Genomic DNA, 19,746 nt, shown 5'->3' with positions numbered 1-19,746 from the left:
TGCGTCTCTTGCCTGGCCCTCAGTCCCCAAAGGCACCTGAGCTGGTAAACATGGCAACAGAAGTCACCTGCCCTCATTACCTGGCCCCATTTTCCACTCAAACATCTCTTCCTCACCAGCCAAACAGATACAAAGATGCTCAAGCTTTGGGCTCCAGCTGGGAGACCAGGTTATTCTACATATCACGTGCAACAGCCCCTCTGACCCTCAGGATCCACTGAGGCCTCACTGCACAAGGACCTGGCATGGACCCACAAACCCTCCCTCACTTCTTTAGGGTCCTGAAATTGGTGGTATTAAATTATTCTAGTTTATAATCCACCTTCTTCCAAAAAACTCCCTGATGCCTAATAGGCATTATAATACATTAATGAAAGTACTGGCTACTCTGAACGCACTGCCTATGGGCTAGTTCTGCTCTCCAAGAAACAATCAAATAAAAAATGTTTTTAAAAGTATTTACTTACATTTAAAAATATGTGTAATACAAGATCAAATTAAATTTTTTTTAAATGGATGTGGCCAGGTGCGGTGGCTTACACCTGTAATGTCAGCACTTTGGGAGGCCAAGGTAGGCAGACCACTTGAGGTCAGGAGTTCGAGACTAGCCTGGCCAACATGGTGAAACCCCATCTCTACTGAAAATATAAAAATTAGGCCAGACGTGGTGGCTCACACCTGTAATCCCAGCACTTTGGGAGGCCGAGGTGGGCACATCATGAGGTCAGGAGATTGAGACCATCCTGACTAACACGGTGAAACCCCATCTCTACTAAAAATGCAAAAAAATTAGCCAGGCGTGGTGGCAGGCGCCTGTAGTCCCAGCAACTCTGGAGGCTGAGGCAGGAGAATGGCATGAACCCTGGAGTCAGAGCTTGCAGTGAGCCGAGATCGTGCCACTGCACTCCAGCCTGGGTGACAGAGCAAGACTCTGTCTCAAAAAAAAAAAAAAAAAAACAAAAACAAAAATTAGCTGGGCATGGTGGTGAATGCCTGTAATCCCAGCTACTTGGGAGGTTGAGGCAAGAGAAACGCTTGAACCTGGGAAGCAGAGATTGCAGTGAGCTGAGATAGCGCCACTGCACTCCAACCTAGGTGACAGAGCAAGACTCCATCTCAAAAAAACAAAACAAAATAAAATAAAATAAAATGAAAGGATGTTAAGGGCCCAGACTGAGGTCTTGAAATGCCATTTATTCCTAAAAGTCATGACAGTTTTTTGGGGAAGAGACTGACTTCAGGTATGGGCAGAAATGTACAAGGCAAACCTGGAACATCATCTATTACATAGCAAGGAAACCATCAAAGACTTCTAGGGTCTACAGATCAGATGATAATGCTGAATCACTGTTGATTTTTTAACTTGGAAGATTGCGTTGTGTATGGTCTTGCAGGAGAGTGCCCTTCTTTTGGGAAGAAGTACACACTTGAGTATTTAAGGGCTATGAGGTATTTTGTCTTCAGCTTGCTCTCAAGTCATTCAGAAAAAGACTAATGACAATGGGATATATATAGAAATAGAGTGTGGGTAGGAACCGTGACTTGCTTCTAACCAACAGAATATGGCAAAGGTAATAGATTGTCACTCCTTTAATTACATTGTTATATAAGATTCCATCTTGCTAGCCAGCTTGCTCTAGAGACTCTTCTTGCTGGTTCGATGAGGTAGCCAGTCATGTTGGGGAGACATACATAGCAAGGATCTGTGGAAAGCCTCCCAAAAATGTAGACAGCCTCTAGGAGCTGATGGTGACCTTCAGCCTCCAGCCAGCAAGAACCAGGACCCTCAGTCTATAACCTCAAATAAATGAATTCTGCTAACAACCCAAGTGAGCTTCGAAGCAGATGCTTCCCCAGTATAGCTTCCAGATGAGAGCACCTCCCAGCTGACACCTTGATGTTAGCTTTGTGAGATTCAAAGGAGAGGACCCAGTTAAGCTGTGTCTAGACTGTTGACCACAGAAACCATGAGATAATGACATGTGTAGTTTTGTTTGTTTGTTTGTTTTTGAGACGGAGTTTTGCTCTTTTTGCCCAGGCTGGAGTGTAATGGTGCAATCTTGGCTCACTGCAACCTCCACCTCCTGGGTTCAAGTGATTCTCCTGCCTCAGCCTCCTGAGTTGCTGGGATTACAGGCGCCCAGCACCACACCTGGCTAATTTTGTATTTTTAGTAGAGACGGGGTTTCACCATGTTGAACCAGGCTGGTCTCAAACTCCTGATCTCAGGTGATACGTTTACCTTAGCCTCCCAAAGTGCTGGGATTACAGACATGAGCCACTGCACCTGGCCACATGTGTAGTTTTAAGCTGCTAAGTCTGTGATACTCTTGTTATGCAACAACAGAGTACTAACACAGTTGGGGACATTCATTATTTAGTTGCAGGCTACAGGGCAGGGAAAGCAGCACACCCCTCTACTCCATCCTCACCCCAACACATGTACTCCCAGCTGAGCAGATGCTGAGGGCATGGCTTGGACCCAGGGACTGTGGGAGAAGAGAAGACACTCTTGTCTCTTCAAGCCCCCCTTTCCCCAGGAGCCTGCCCCATCTGCCACAGTCTTTCTAGAAAAAGAAAGTACAATTGTTCCTTGTTGGGCAGGAAGATGCTGGGGGCTGCCTGGAGACGAGCCAGGCCAGAGCTGACAGTAGGTCTGTGACATAGGTCAGCTCACTCCCCTCCTCCTGACTGGGCCACCCACTCATAACTTTCCTGGGCAAACTGGGGCCTAGTTCCAAGAGGAGGGATTATAGGGTTGGAGCCAGGAAATGTACAGAATCATCCCCAAAGCAGGAGGAGGTGAAGGGCAAGGAGGATGAGGGAGGAGTTTGCTTTATTTTTGGAAGGCAGGGAGAGGGGACCCCTCGGAGGCCCCCTGGCTGCTGGCTCTCCTGTAGGCTCTGCCCAGCCTCACTGGTCTCTTCTTGTCCCTGGGATGTGCCAATACCAGTTCCACCTTGGGGCTGGTGGAAAGTATTGAAATTAATGAAAGTATTGTCTATTCTTGGCCGGGTGCGGTGGCTCACGCCTGTAATCCCAACACTTTGGGAGGGCGAGGGGGGCAGATCACAAGGTCAAGAGATTGAGACCATCCTGGCCAACATGGTGAAACCCCATCTCTACTAAAAATACAAAAATTAGCTGGGTGTGGTGGTGCACGTCTGTAGTCCCAGCTACTTGGGAGCCTGAGGCAGGAGAATCGCTTGAAGCTGGGAGGCGGAGGTTACAATGAGCCGAGATTGTGCCACTGCATTCCAGCCTGAGCTACAGAGCGACTCTGTCTCAAAAAAAAAAAAAAGTATTGTCTATTCTTGACACATTGCCTATGGGCTTCCCCTCTTGTTGTGCCTGTAGCCTGGGCACTCTTCCTCCAGACCTGCCCAACGCGGCCTCAGTCTCTCTGCTCAAAAAAACAGAGAAAAAGCCACTTCCTCAGAGAGGCATCCTCTGACTCCCCCAACTCAGGTATCCATCTGCTGCCCCCATATCCCTATGATGTTTTATTTTCTTCATAACTCCACCATCTGAAGTTGCTATTTATTTATTTGTTTTTATTTATTTTTTCGAGACAGAGTCTTGCTCTGTCGCCCAGGCTGGAGTGCAGTGGCTTGATCTCAGCTCACTGCAACTTCCACCTCCAGGGTGCAAGCGATTCTCCTGCCTAAACCTCCTAAGTAGCTGGGACTACAGGTTCATACTACCTTGCCTGGCTAATTTTTGTATTTTTAATAGAGGTGGGGTTTTACCATGTTGGCCAGGCTGGTCTCAAACTCCTGACCTCAAATGATCCACCCACCTCGGCCTCCCAAAGTGCTGGGATTACAGTGTGAGCCACCACGCCCGGCCTGAATTTGCTATTTATTCTTGTGTTTATTATCTCTATTTATTATATTTGTCTCTATTTGCACTGGAATGCAAACTTGAGCAGTATCTGTCTTACAATTATTTTCTGAGCACTTATCGCAGTGCCTGGCCCTCAGCAAGCCCCCAGTAACTGTTTGTTGAATTAATGAGTTCTCAGTTGGTGCCATCCTGCTTCTAGGTGCTTCTCCTGTGTCACGGCAACTCACCAGAAGCACAACAATGACCCATAGGGTCACCTATCAGCTCCACCCATCAGCTCAGGATAATATTACAGGCTCAGAACCCAACTGCTGTGCTTCAAAACCCAGTTCTCCTTCCTAGCTGTGAGACCTTGCACAAGTCCTTTAACCTTTCTACGTCTTAGTTTCCTCATCTGTAAACCACAATAATAATAAAAATACCTACCTTGTAGGCTACTATGAGAATTAAAGGAGATTTGCACAACATGCTTAGTACCCAACATTCAATAAATTCAATATATATGAAATTTTTTTTTTAAGATGGAGTTTTGCTCTGTTGCCCAGGCTGGAATATAGTGGCATGATCTCAGCTCACTGCAACCTCTGTCCCCGGGGTCCAAGTGATTCTCCTGCCTCAGCCTCCCGAGTAGCTGGGATAACATGTGCCCACCACCATGCCTGGCTAATTTTTGTATTTTTGGTAGAGATGCGGTTTCACCATGTTGGCCAGGCTGCTCTCGAATTCCTGTCTTCAAGTGATCCACCCACCTCAGCCTCCCAAAGTGCTGGGATTACAACTGTGAGCCACCGTGCCTGGCCTCTCTTATTATCTTTTTACATTCAACTTTATCCACAGGGATGCCCTTTTTCATTTCTGATATTGGCTGTTAGATATTAGACAGTTTTTTCTTGATCAAAATCAACAGAGCTTTGACATTTTTCCTGGTTTCTTCAAGGACTAATTTCTAGCTTTGTTTAGCTTCTCTTGTATTTCCCACAGGTCCTTTTTAATCAAAGCATAATTTACACATAATAAAATGCACAGATTTTTAAGTGTACAGTTATCTCAGTTATAATAATTATATACACTGTATAACCAACATTTTTGTGTTTTTAGTGGAGATGGGGTTTCACCATGCTGGCCAGGCTGGACTCGAACTCTTGACCACAGGGGACCTACCCGCCTCGGCCTGCCAAAGTGCTGGAATCACAGGCGTGAGTCACCATGCCAGGCCTCAATACATTGTTGTTGTTGTTTTTTTAATTTCAAATATGTTTTTTTTAAATAATTTCAAATTAAAAGTGGCAAAAATAGTAAAAGAACTCCCATATCTTTTTCATTCAGATTCCCCAGCTGTTACATTTCATTTGCACACTCCCTCTTTCATTCTAGTTTTACATATATTGTTATCGTAGGTCTTTACTCTGAATGATTTGAGAGCAAGCTGCAGACAAAATGCTCTATTGCCCCTAAATGCTCCACCGTGCACTTTCCCCAGAACAAGGGCACTCGCCTACAGAGTCCAGATGTGACGACCAGCTGGGGCATAACGGGTTCCACCCTTGCAAGTGTGATTGCCCCTCTGCCCTGAGGTCTGGTCTTGTCTTTTCTTTTCTCTTCTCTTCTCTTTTCTTTTCTTTTCTTTTCGAGACAGGGTCTCACTCTGTTGCCCATGCTGAGTACAGAGGCACGATCACAGCGCACTGGAGTCTCCACTTCCCAGGCTCAAACGATCCTCTCACCTCAGACTCCTAAGTAGCTGGTCCTACAGACACGCACCACCACACCCAGCTAATTTTTTAAGTTTTTTGTAGAGACGAGGTCTCACTGTGTTGTCCAGGCTGGTCTTGAACTCCTGGACTCAAGTGATCCCACCTCGGACTCCCAAAATGCTGGGATTACAAGCATGAGCCACCATCCCTGGCCCAGGTGTACTTTTCTAAAATTATTATTATTCCGGATTTATTTTCTCTTGGAGAATTACTTCTTTCCCCTGTGTATAGTCTTGACACTCTAGTCAACGCGATGTCCTGTTCCTTACTAGCCAAGGGTGGGTGTGAAGCCAAGCCTGGGCAAGTGAACACACTCTCCCAGAGTTTGTGGATCTTGGACAGAGTGATGCGGAAAACCACATTGTTGGTACAAGGGTGAGCATGATGACTCTGCCCCTTCCTGGGAAGTTGGAACATGTTAGTCACTTACACACTTCTACAAGAGGGTTTGGAAGGAAAGGTGTAGGGGCTTCCCCTAGGAAAACAGGCTCCAGGACAGAGTTGAAATAGAATTTTAAAAAGAGCCCAATTGTGAAGGGGACGGATAGGAATCCAAATGATTTTTCTGCATTTTGGGGGGTAGAAAAATGTTTAAAAAAGAAAAAAAGGGCTGGGCACAGTGGCTCATGCCTATAATCCCAGCAGTTTGGGAGGCCAAGGCAGGTGGATTGCTTGAGAGCTCAAGAGTTCAAGACCAACCTGGGCAACATGGCGAGACTCCCATTTCTGTCAAAAAAGAAAAAAGAAAAAAGAAAAAAAGCTTTCCAAAGAATAGATGAGAAAAAGGAGGCATGTCAAAGGGATTTATTCAAGTTAAATGTCTAGTAAGAAACAGAACTAGGATTCAAACTTAGATCTGCAGTGTCTCCACATTGCACACTCTCCTGGCTATCCCACCTCACTCCAGTGAGAGCTTAAGAGTCAATGGGCTGAGTAAGGGGTAGGGGGCTTGGCCAGGTTTCAGAAGGAGAGCTGGAGAAAGCCAGCCAGCTATTTGGCATGGCAGAGCCTCCCTGACCAACTCCATGCATTCCCTGGACAGCTGTAGGTTCAGGGCCATCGAAGGGGGAACAGTAGAGCAGCCGAATACCAGTGACCCCATGTTGGCAGGCAGGGCACCTGGGGAGACTGCCGTGAGCAAGGGCCAGGATTGGAGCCTGTCTCCTGGCCCTGACTCCAGCCATATCATGTGCCTTTCGGGGACATGATGGGGAAAGAGGGCATACATTTTGTCCCTCTGGATCCCAGAATCATCTTTGCCTGATTGAGGGAGGGGACACTGAGGAAAGAGGAGGCTGTTGGACACAGTAAATATATGAAGCACCTACTTTATACCAGACACTCTGTTGTGTGATACATAATGTAATCCTCCCAAGGCTCTACTTCAGAAAGGTTAAGTGATTCGCTCATGATCACAGAGCTAGAAAATGGCAAAACCAGGACCTTGAATCCCAACCCAGTGCTCTTTCCGCAGTTCCATGCTGCTTCTCACCATGCAGGGTTTGGGAAACAAGCTTTAGGGGAGGCAGCACTGTGGAGCCATTGAGAGCATGAATGTACGCTAGGCTGCCCAAGTTCAAATCCAGCCCTATTGCTTGCTGGCCACATGACTTTAGGCAAATTATCTAATCTCTTTGTGTTTTATCAGTTGCCTTATCAGCATCCTTTGTAGTGTCAACCTCATAGGGCTGTGTAAGGATTAAATAAAATAACACACTTAAAGCCTTCCACTCAAGGTCTAGAACATGACAAGTACTAGATGAAAGTTAAGCTGTTTCTGTGCTGCAAGCTGGTGCATTGAACATGCCTCTCCCTGGGTGGCTGAAAGGTGATTCTAGGTGGGGAGAGAAATAGGAGCATTGGAGAGAAGACAAGAGAGAGGATGGAACCTTCAGAACCAGCTGCCTTCAACTCGCTTTAGAGCTTGTCACTCCAAATAAAAGCAACAGTCACAACATATCCTTACTATGTAGGGTTTTACCCTTTGCAAATGCATTCTCAGACACTCATTTTAGCCTCGTGACAGCCCTGTCTGGTGGGTACTACTATCCCCATTTTGCAATTGAGAAAACTGAAGCTCTGAGATCCCAGGTCCTGCCCCAGTTGGGCACTGGGGTGGGACTCCAGGTGGGTAACAGATTGAGTTGCTCTGACCACCTAGCAGAAGGGGTAGACGTCAGAGGCAGTGAGACCTGCAGGATGACTTTTACCAGTGGTTCTCAAATTTGAGCATGTTTCAGAATCCCCTGGACGGCTTGTGAAAAACACGAATTGCTGGGCCCCAACCCCAGAGTTTCTGACTCAGAGTCTGGGGTTGGGAGTTGGTCTTGCTGAGAGCCCTCTAACCATTAGCAGCGGCGACATCTTGTGGTGAGGGACAGAATGTACCTTGGGCTCCCTCAGCCCTGATTACCCTCGCGTCCAGGATGATGCCGGATCAGGCTGCACCGCCCAGAGGCCCGACGGCGTCGCTGGGGCAGACCCAGAGACTCTCACACGCCTTGTCCTTGCCCGGAGGGTGCAGGCGCCTGCTTGCCTCATTTACACTAGAGAGAACAGGAAAACCTAAACTTGTTGTGCAGAACCTCCAGCTTCGTTTTAGAATACTATTTCCTCCCCTCCCCCTCCCTTTTTGTTAGAGACAATATCTCTGTTGTCCAGGCTGGAGTACAGTGGTGCTCTGCTCGCTGCAGCCTCCAACTCCTGGGCTCAAGTGATCCTCTCGCCTTGGCCTCCCAGAGCGCTGGAATTATAAGCATGGCTCATCGCACCCGGCCCAGAATATTTTTTATTCTCATTTTTGTAAATAAGTTTCTTCCCTGGTCTTTCCACCGGAGCCTGTGAATCGCAGCCTCGTGGCACCACCACAGTTGGCTTCTCAAGTCGGAAGGCTGACTCCTTGAACCGGGCGCCTCACTTCACGATTGCTTTCAGCTCAAAGGAGCATTTTACAACAGGAACCATTATCCCTGGTAGCTTGACGTCCAGCCCTGACACGATTTTCTGATTGACTAAAATTAGGGTAATGAGTTATGAGGGCAGAGAATGGAGCTGCGATCCCTGTAGGCGGGGGCAGTACCGCCTCTTATTTCCTCTGCCCAGGTGGTTAAGTTGGTAGATTGGGGTGTAGTTGTCTCTGGAGTTGGGCAGCAATGGGTGGGGTAGTAGAAGGACACCTGGTCTGTGTTCGGGGCTGGCTTCGAATCCTCACTCTGCCTGTGAGCTGAGAGCCCATGGGCACCTCACCTGAGCTTTCTGAGTTTATCTGTAAAATGGGCAAGAGGCAATCAGTCATTTATATGAAAGCGGCCTGCAGTGCCTGGCACCGAGGCGGGCACGGATGGGCATTTGGTAAGGCAGGGAGGAGGAGCGCGGCGCCTGGAGGCTCCCGGGGCAGGGGAGAAGGGCATCGAGAACGGGGGCGGCGTGCGGGGTGGGAAGAGGAGAGAGTTCACGGCTTGCTCCTTCCCCTGCCCCCAGCCGCCTCAGCCCAGGCCTGAGTCTCTCCCCGTCTGGGCCTCTGCTTCCTGCAGGCACAGCCAGGGCCAAGACGCGCCCCTGGGCCTCCCTCCCCTTCGACGTCTCCACCCGGTATGGAACATTAATCATTAACCGTCCTGTGGCCAGGCCCAGCGGGGCGCCCGCTTCAGCTCTCCCGGTGCCACCTAGCTGAGTCACCGCGGTCTGGGCAGCTCCCCGCAGCCAGGACCTCCCTCCGGGCCGAGGGTCGCGGGGTTCGAGCCGCGGCGAGGTCTTGGGCTTCCCAGCGGCCGCTCCTCGGTGCGCCGCCGCCCACAATCAGCAGCGGGCGCCCGTCCCGACAGCCGGAAGCCGGCGGGGCCACCGAGCGGCGGGCTGGCCTGGCGGGGCGGTGTCAGGGGGGCAAGGCGGGGCCTCCCCAAAGCCGTAAACCTTCCCGCCCGGCTGACTACGCCGGCCCAGCCACGCACGCGCACCCCGCATGCCCCGTGGCCTGTGAGGTTATTCAAGAAGCCAAGGTCGGGAGTGGGGAAGGTCAGCCTCTAGCCCGGCACTGTCTGGAAAAGATCGAACCAATTAATTGACTGTAAGAAGCATGTAACCAATACAATGGAAGGCATTGCTACCCTTCCTCCACCAGGTTCAGGACCTCATGCCCAAGGAACGGCGCGCAGGAATTGGTAGTAGGTTGTGGAGGGTCAGGGGCTCTCCCAGCATCCTGAGGCTGTCTCCTGTGAAGGCCACTCCAGAGGTTAAAGCTTTCCCGGGTGCCAGGAGAGCTCTCCTAATTCAGCCGTAGGGATCACCAGTAAAGATGCTCAAAAATCCCAGCATCTCCCACTTGCAACCCCCAGGGGATTCTATTCTACTCTCTCTAATTCCCCATGGCCACATAGTTGAGGTCACTTAACAATTTTTTTTAAAGACGGAGTTTCGCTCTTGTTGCCCGGGCTGGAGTGCGATGGCGCTATCTCGGCTCACCGCAGCCTCCGCCTCCCGGGTTCCAGCGGTTCTCCTGCCTCAGCCTCCCCAGTGGCTGGGATTACAGGCATGCACCACCACGCCTGGCTAATTTCGTATTTTTTGTATAGACGGGGTTTCTCCATATTGGTCAGGCTGGTCTTGAACTCCCGACCTCAGGTGATCCGCCCGCCTCGGCCTCCCAAAATGCTGGGATTACAGGCATGAGCCACCGTGACCGGCCGGTCACTTAACATTTAACCTAACACCCACCTGCCAGCAGGTCAAAGGTTATTGCCTATGACTGGCCAGGTTTCACTTCGGCTGCCGTGGTGCTCCTGATGTGACTGCACTGGGCAGACGGACCTGAAGTACTGTCCCTGTATTAAGTGGAGTGGCCCCGGGAATGAAGCCATAACAGCAGCCAGAGACAGCAGCCCAGATTGGCTGTCTCGACAGCCCAGAGCCAGTGTGGTCAAATCTGCCCCCATGATGCCTGTGTCCTTGCTATTCCCGCCCCAGTCATCCCCCTCTGAACCCCAAGGAGTAGCTGTGAGGGTGCAGGTGGGTGAAAGAGACAGGCAGTGGACATTAGTGCAGGAACTAGGGTCATGGGTTCTGAGTCCAGCTGGTCACTGCATACCTATGTGATGACACATAATTTCTCTGAGTCTCAGTTTCCCCAGCTGTAAACAGCACTAATAGGAACTGTGTGGACTACCTCAAAGGGTTGGTAAAGGGTTCAAATTAGATAACGAATGTTCATCACTAACCCATTCATTCGTTAAATGTTTATTACAAACTTGCCTGAAAGATGATGATCCGTCTTCTCAGTGGCAGCAGAAAAATCATGAAAGACCCTGCCCATGACGCCACCTGTGGTGCACACAGGCTTAGCACCAGCCTTTCTTAAACTGTGTGAGCAGGAGGGCTGCTGCAGAGGAGGAGGAGGGATGCAAGGTGAAGGGGGAGGAGAGGCGGGAACTGCATGGTGGAGGAAGCAGGAAGAAGGGCGAGGCCTCACCCATATGGCCTCAGCAGGCCCTATGATCTCCCTGCTGAGCCCAGGTTCTCCCAGAAGCTCCCTGGGAATTACTGAGCTGGGTGTGGCTTCCTAGCCCCACACCTGCCCAGCCAGCTCAGGGCCCCTCCGTGCTGTCTTCTCAGGATCCTGCTTCAACCTGCTGCCACTTCCCCATGCCTAGCTCACTGTCACTTTCTCCCTTACCTGCCCTCTCAGCCTCATACTGATAATTTGGAAAAAGAGGCGCCTGGAAAAAACCACTTCCAAGATACAGCAGGAACCAGCCTCACTCTTCTTTCTCTCTTTTAAAAATTATTACGATTTTTACTGAGATGGGTTCCAAGTATCACTCTCCACCACCTCATCACCTTCTGGGACCTGGATGGATTCCAGATCCCTATGTTGCCTAGGCTGGTCTCAAACTCCTGAGCTCAAGTAATCCTCCGGCCTCGGCCTCCCAAAGTGTTGGGATTACAGGCGTGAGCCACTGTTGCCTGGTCTGGCCTCGCTTTTAATTTTGGCTTCCTGGAGCCTTTTGCTGTGGTAGAGATGCAGGCCACCCTTGCCTGACAATGCCTTCCAGGCAATTGAGTGGCTGAGCCAGTGGGAGAAGGTGGGCTTCTCTCACTCCCAGGTGTGGTGGTAGTGAACCAGCCCAGGTGGTCAACATGAACTGGGAACATGGAAGACAAAGGTAAAAGAGCTGGTAAGGGAAGCAAAGCAGGTTTGGGAATAAAGCTTAAAATCTGGTACAGAGTGGGTTACCATGCCATCCCTCTGAGGCTGACACATCAGGCTGAAGCCCCCAAATACAGGGTTAGTCTTGTCATGTTACAGTTCTCCCACTGGGCTGAGAACTTCCCAAAGACACAAGCCATGTTTCTTCCTCATCTTATAACTTGTGTAAAAGGCTGGATCCCTTGGAGTACAATCTTCTCACTGGGCACCTGCTGGCCATAGGCCAGCCCGCAGAGAGCAGGGCATGGGTACCCATGTGCCCCCGAGTGGCTCTCTTAGCCAGGCTGGGCCAAGGTTCACCCATTTCCAAGCTCAGCCTCTGGGCATACCATGTTTGGAGCCCAAGGGCAGTTTTCCATGCGACTAGGCACTTATCACTCTCTACCACCTTGTCACCTTCTGGGACCTGCGTGGACTCCAAATCCCTCTCTCTAGATGTAAAATTGAACCTGGTGGAGGCTCTGCAGCTGATGTGAAACCACCACTTCCTCTCTCCCCAGATGGTTCCAGCCAGAGGCCAGCCAGTCAGCCCTGTTAGGGTGAGCACCTACTGTGTGCAGAGCCAAGTGCTCAGTGTATGATACTCACCTTTTGTTTTGCCTGCCTATTATCCCTTCCCCTTATTCTGGCAAAAGCTTTCCAATTCTTAACCTTCCACTTGTAGTCAGTAAGATTCCCACAGGGCCATTGCCAGAAGGAAGCCCCTGGGCCAGGCCTGGCCACAAGATATTTTACCCCAGCCTCTGACACTGGTCACAGAGATCATCAGCACCAGGGCTGTAGCTGGAACTAGTGGGAGGAGAAACTGTCTCTACTGGTGGATTACATGAGCCTGGGACTGCTGATGGGCATCTTGCATCACCAGGGGAGAGCCACGCCAAGGAACAGAGAAAGACCAATTCCTGAGGACATCGCTTAGGCTCCTGGAGCCACCGTGGCTGGAATGGCCAAGCTATGAGTGCCTACATTTCCTAAGTTACTTTGAATTGGGTTTTCTGTCACTTGAAGCTAATAATGGTGACCAAAATGAGGAGAGGAGGGTGCTCAGAGAAATAAAGAGAGGAAGTGAAATGATTTCTACTTTCAGAAAGGTCCCAGGCTGAGGGGAAATATGGTTTTCATCCTTGGGTGTCTGAACACATGATCTTCCATTTTTTTAACTGTGTGTGTGTGAGAGAGGAGAGAGATTGTGATATATATATATATATATATATACACACATACATATGTGTATATATACATACACACATTGAGAAAAATTCTTATACTTTTTATTTCTTTGTCAAAAAATACATATCCAGAATGGAAAACTTATTTAAAAAAGAAAAGAAAGAAAGAAAAAAGGAAGGAAGGTAACCTGTATGCCACCCTCCACTGTTACTCTTTTTCAGGGGGTTCATGTGTGCATACACCTTTAACAAACTACAGAGAGTCATCTGGTAGAGATTACTTCAATTTGTTTTTCTCCCCACTTACCAACACATGGGGATCTTCTTTGCAAAAACATAGAGGAAACTTTTAGGAGGCAAGTCTCATGGCCCTACCGTGTTCACATGCATCTCACCACCCAGCCTGTCATCTTGTTTCCTAAAAGAGGCACAGGAGGCCATCTGTGGATGAAAAGTGCCAATTATTCTCCATAGTGTTGCTGTTAGAGAAAGTCTTAAAAAACAGAGCATTCATTCACTCACTTGTTCAATAAGTAAATATTTAAGTGCCTCTCAACATGCAGGGCACTGAACTATGCGCTTAGGGTATGATGAACAAAACCAGACATTGTCTCTGCTCCTTGGAGCTTACGGCATAGTGAGGCAAAGTCATTCATCAAACACTTGCCAAACACGTGTAAACCACTGGCTGGCACAGATGCTGAAAAGGCATAGCATAGGCGGGTTTGGCCCACTCAGGAGGGCTTTCCCGAGGAAGTGAGGTGTGGGCTGGAATCTAAAGGATGAAAGGTGCTAACCAGGCCAAGAGAGCGATGTGAGCATTTCAGGGAAAGGCACTGTAGTTGGAGAGAGTATGGCTGGAGTGGGGAGAGGGGGAGCCAGTGTCCCCCACCGTGAGAGTGGGTGGCAGAGAAAGAAAGGAGCCAGGTGATGCAGGGCCTTTGAAGTCACATTGCTAAGTTTTGTCATGGTCCTAAGAACAAGGGGAATTGGCTGGGTGTGGTGGCTCACACCTGTAATCCCAGCACTTTGGGAGGCTGAGGTGGGTGGATCACTTGAGGTCAGGAGTTAGAGACCAGCCTGGCCAACATGGTGAAACCCCATCTCTACTAAAAATACAAAAAATGAGCCGGTTGTGGTGGCATGCGCCTGTAATCTCAGCTACTCGGGAGGCTGAGGCAGGAGAATCGCTTGAACCTGGGAGGCGGAGGTTGTAGTGAGCTGAGATTGTGTCACTGTACCACTGCATTCCAGCCTGGGTGACAGAGCGAGACTCCATCTCAAAAATAAATAAATAAATAAATAAAAGCGGTTGGGGGAAAAAAGGGGAGCCACTGAAGTTTCCCCAAGCAGATGCGTGTATGACATGACTAGTTTTGTGTTCTGTAAAGATTCTGAGGCTGCGTCGTGAGAAATGGGCTGGACAGATCCTAAACAGACTGGAGTGTAGTCGGCAGACAGCTATTGCAGTAGTCAAGGGATGAGAGGGCAGGGTAGCTTGCCATAGGGTGATGGTACAGGAAATGGAGAAAAGAGGAGGGCCTGGAGATGCATTTAGAAGATAAATCAGAACTTGGTAATCGATTGGCTATGCAGGGTGAGAGAGAGTGTGTCGGGAGACTCCTGCTTTATTCCTGTCTTGCTCAACTGGGTAGGTGGCGCCACCAGTCATGGAACTAGAAAACACTGTAAGAGAACCAACCAGGCTAAGGAGAAGGTTAAGTGTTCCACCTTAGGCATGTCGAATTGGGGGAATCTTTGAGACCTCCAAACAGAGATGTCACTTAGGCAGTTGGATGTCTCAGTGAAGAGCTCAGAGATCACTTGTATGAGTGTGCACTGACCCGCGAATCAACCAGCTGGTGTGGATTCTGATCCTAGCTCACTGTGTTTCATTGGTGAAATCACTAACCCACTCTGGGACTCAGCGTCCTCAAGTGTCCAATGAGGGGTTGGACCACAATTCTGTCCAGCTCTAACATTCTCTGAATCTGTGAGCACATGAGGATGGAATATTGCCCAAACTTCTCTAAATTCCTCCCAAAACCAGGGAAAGAGGTCCTCCAATTTTAGGAGTGTTTCTGGCTCTGTTAGGCTGGTCTTCGGGATGTTCTTGTTCTGATCCTGGCTGTCTCTCTCCTAGTCAGGTCGTGGACTAGCCTGAGACCCCCAGAGCCCTATTCTTGCATGGGAAACCCTAGGCCCGTCATCCTTGTTTTAAGAAAAGGAGAGAGAACTGCATGTGCCGCTGTAGCTCATGGGGAGGCAGGTTGAGGGTCAAAGGCATGGACTGTGAAACAAAGGTGTTTCTTGCCACGGACTTTCCAGGACACTTCCCCCAAGGTTTTCCCTTTGCAAAATGACTCCTCCCCCTCTCTGCTGCTAGCCTGCTCTCTCCTGAACTTTCTGCTCTCTGCACTCTTTCCAAAAATGTGTTATCAGGTGTCCATGCAGTGTTTGCTTATTTCACAAATGACCCAGTTCTTGATGATGTCCCAGGTCCCACTGACCTTTCTTGGCTAGAGTAAGTAGCCCATGAAATAATATCTTCCTGGAACTATTTGACACCTAGTCCCTCTCCTGGGTCCCGGCCAAGAGCTAAGAACCATTCATCCAGGGCTCATTATCAATGACCTATTACATGCTAGACACTGGAGATGCAAAATGAACAAAACCCAATCCCAGCCCTTGAGAAACCTTTGTGCCAATGATTTTGAAGTGTGAACTGGACCATTTCCCCCTAAATTCATTACCACCCTCTTCACCATATTAAAACCTCTTTTCTGCTCACTTGGCTTTTGAGTTGTCTCAAAGATCATTGGCCGGGCATGGTGGCTCAAGCCTGTAATCCCAACACTTTGGGAGGCCGAGGCGGGCGGATCACGAGGTTAGGAGATCGAAACCATCCTGGCTAATGTGGTGAAACCCCGTCTCTACTAAAAATACAAAAAAATTAGCCGGGCGTGGTGGCGGGCGCCTGTAGTCCCAGCTACTCCGGAGGCTGAGGCAGGAGAATGGTGTGAACCCGGGAGGCGGAGCTCGCAGTGAGCCGAGATCGCACCACTGCACTCCAGCCTGGGCGACAGAGCAAGACTCCATCTCAAAAAACAAAACAAAACAAAAAGATCATTAATGCCAGTGGCTATCATTTACCGAGGGCTTATGATGTATCGGTCTTAGTAGAAAGCACTTCACATCCTTCATCTCATTTAATCTTCCAAACACCCTGTGAAGTAGGTTCTGTTTCTCTCGCTTCACTCTTGAGAGCCTGAAAGAGATTAAGTCACTTGCCTGAGTTCAGACAGCTGGGATTCAAAACCAGGTTTAATCTGACTTGAAAATACCTGGCTCTTAACCACACTGCTGTTGCCACCTTTGATGGGACGGATGGCTGCTTGTTTCCTGAGGAGTTGGTGTTAGCTACAAACTTCCAAGTTTATTAGAAGAAGGACCCCAGGAGTACAGGAATCCTGTCTTGTTTAGCCCTTATCGCAAAACACCTAGGATGGTGCCTAGTAAATATTTGTTGAATGAATTTCAATAACTGAAACACTTTGCAAATCCCCCTCCCCACTCACCACCACCAATCACAACCTTGAGAACTATCAAAGGCAATGTGTTCAATACATTAACATAATGAGGAGAATCTCTAGCTAGAAGATTTGGAGTCCCCTCCAGGCTATAGGCCCAAAGAAGTAGTTTGTTAAGTGGTTTGTTAAACCATTAGCAAATGGATAGCTACTTCCGTTGCTCAGGTGTGTTTGAATTCCTTCCTTTTATACCAAGGAGCCTAATTCTAAGCCACCGCTTTCATCTACCAGTGACCTTTAATAAAGCCAAGGTTTGTTTGTTTGTTTTTAGCAAACAATGACGCAATTACTTTTGAGAAAAAAAGAGTAAATTGAAGAAAAGTTTATTTTCAGGCTGGGTGGGATGGATGGCTCACTCCTGTAATCCCAACACTCTGGGAGGGAGAGGTGGGCGGATCACTTGAGGTTAGGAGTTCGAGACCAGCCTGGCCAACATGGTGAGATCCGCCACTCCTGCCCCCCCGCTCCCCCTTCCCCCTATTCTCCCCCGCCCCCCGCCGTCCCCCATCGCTACTAAAAACACAAAAATTAGCCAGGCGTGGTGGCGGGCGCCTGTAGTCCCAACTACCTGGGAGACTGATGTGGGAGAATCGCTTGAACTCGGGAGGCAGAGGTTGCAGTGAGCCGAGGTCACGCCATTGCACTCCAGCCTGGGTGACAGAGCGAGACCCTGTCTCAAACAAATAAAAAAACACCAAAGTTCATTATTTTCTGAATTGGCTTATCTGCTGAGAATTTAGGTGTTGGCCTGGCTGTAGTCAAAGGCTCCTAGCCCTTCAGGTAAAGATGGAGTTCTTCTCACACCACTCACACTCCTCTTCACCCTCCAGTCCCCTCTCCATATCCACTGCCTAGGACTTCCTCTGGCTCTGGGTCTTTGTCCTTGCAGTTCCCTCAGCTCCAATCTCCTTTCCCTTCCTATTTGCCTGGGTAAATTTTATTCATTCTTCAAATTCTAGGAAGTCTTCTTGAGTTTTCCGCTGCCCCCACCGCTGACCCCCCAACCCTCTACAGCATCTGGGTTTGGTGCCTCTCCTGTATTCCCTATAGCACCAGGCACACAGCTCAGCAGTATTTTCTTGTCTTTCTCCTACGTTCCACCCACCCAATTTGTCCAGACACCCAATTTGTCTTAGTGTCCCCAGCTCCAAGCCTAGAGCCTGGCCCATGATAGGTGCCATTTAAATAGCATTGTGGTTGATTGTTTTACCACCTTATCAAACCCCGTAGTTGTAGAAACATTTATTGAGTAACTACTATATGCCAGGCTTGTAGTGTATGTGATTACTAAGCCCTGCAACAACCTTGCAGAGTAGATTTGATCACTCCTGCTTCCAAGATAAGGGAGCTGGAGCTCAGAGAGGTTTGGTAGCTTGTCAAAAGACTCACATTCAGAAGGAGACTAAGCATGGATGTGACTCAGGCCATTAGGACTCTAAACTCTGTCTCCTCTTTCTCCTAGCTCTGGATTTCAAGTCACCCAAATTTGTGCCATCTCTGTAACTCAAAAAACAATTATGTATCAGCTGTTTGACCTTAGATAAGTCACTTGACCCCACTTGGTCTGTTTTGTCGAGTGTAAAATGCCCAGAGTGGGCCACATGAACTACAAGGCCCATGAGCTCCAAGGTGGGTAAGTTTACAAATTAGGACAAGATGGAGCTTTGCCCAAAGGAAGGCAGCACTGCAGAATAAATCCACTGGGGCCTGTTGGTGGACCCGAATCTGTGGACTTGCATCGCGCCCACGTGGCCTCAGACTGGGAGGGTGCCTACACACGCTCCCACTCCCATGCTGTGCACTGAGCTTGTCAGTGTTCCGGACAGTGCGTGTGCAAAGGCCCCTTGGTATGCTGAGCCTGTGCCTGTGCCAGTGGCAGGCAGCTGGCTGGTTCGTCTTCTGGCTCTGGAAATGGCCTCCTGCCCCATCTGGGCCAGCCTTTCCTCAGGGAAGATGAACTTCAGCCACTCCCTGGGAATTGGGTCAACAGACCATGGGCTGCTCTCCCAGCGGCTTGCCCTGGCTAGTCCTGCTTTCTGAGGCCAGAGGAGGCCTCGCCAGTGTGTTGAGACTTCCCCCCCCCCCGCTCCACACTTGTGTCTGGTTTTGTTTCTGCTCCAAGCAGGAGGTAATCCCCAGCTCCCCGAGCTCCCTCCCTACCGCCCAACCACCCCGCTCTGCTCCTCAGGTGGAGAAGCCCATTGCCAGGAGGATAAAGCGGAAGACCCGAGCCCCTCCCAGAACAGAATGAGCCTTGGCAGCAGCTGCAATGGGGGAGGCTGGGGATGTCAGGGGAAGTGCCCTGGAAACGGCTAAGGGGTAATAATTATGTATCCATAAAAAATAAAAATAAAAAGGCCAGGCCTGACAGCTCACACTCGTAATCCCAGTGCTTTGGGAGGCTGCGGTGGAAGGATTGCTTGAGCCCAGGAGTTGAAGACTAGTCTGGGCAACATACAGATCTCCGTCTCTACCAAAAATTAAAAACACAAACAAACAAACAAACAAACCTGGATGTGAAGGCACACATCTGTAATCCCAGTGCTTGGGAAGGCTGAGGTGGGAGCGTCAGAGGCATTTGAACTAGAACGACTCCATCTTGAATAGTAGCTGGGTAAAATAAGGCTGAGGCCTGCTGGGCTGCATTCCCAGGAGGTTAGGCATTCTTAGTCACAGGATGAGATAAGAGGACAATACAAGATACAGGTCACAAAGACCCCACTGATAAAACAGGATGCGGTAACAAAGCTGGCCAAAACCCATGAAAACCAAGATGGCGGTGAAAGTGACCTTTGGTCATTCTCACTGCTCCTAACATGCTAATTATGATGCATTAGCGTGCTGAAAGACACTCCCCCAGCGCCATGACAATTTACAAATGCCATGGCAACATCTGGAAGCTATCCTATATGGTCTAAAAAATGGAGGAACCCTCAGTTCTAGGAACTGCCCACCCCTATCCCAGAAAACTCATGAATAATCCACCCCTTGTTTAGCATATAATCAACAAGTAACTGTAACTCTACTCAGTAGAGCGGCCCATGCCACTGCTCTGTCTGTGGAGTAGCCATTCTTTATTCCTTTGCTTTTTTTTTTTTTTTTTTTTGAGGCAGAGTCTCACTCTGTCACCCAGGCTGGAGTGCAGTGGTACAATCTCAGCTCACTGCAACCTCCACCTCCTGAGT

General features: G+C 49.2%; 1 long non-coding RNA gene across 1 annotated transcript; it reads right to left on the bottom strand.

Annotated features, from left to right (window-relative positions):
- Window positions 1-16,050: 16,050 nt before the first annotated feature.
- LOC129135979 (uncharacterized) lies at window positions 16,051-19,361 on the bottom strand. The gene is made up of 4 exons (XR_008537174.1): window positions 19,072-19,361; window positions 17,951-18,058; window positions 17,130-17,231; window positions 16,051-16,239 (listed from the first exon to the last, which is right to left on the bottom strand). It is a non-coding gene; the product is annotated as an uncharacterized LOC129135979 (long non-coding RNA).
- Window positions 19,362-19,746: the final 385 nt, after the last annotated feature.

This window comes from Pan troglodytes, chromosome 1 (genome assembly GCF_028858775.2).
Source record: "Pan troglodytes isolate AG18354 chromosome 1, NHGRI_mPanTro3-v2.0_pri, whole genome shotgun sequence".
NCBI lineage: Eukaryota > Metazoa > Chordata > Mammalia > Primates > Hominidae > Pan > Pan troglodytes.
Note: the sequence above shows the minus strand (reverse complement) of the source record. Positions and strands in the feature narration are given on the sequence as shown.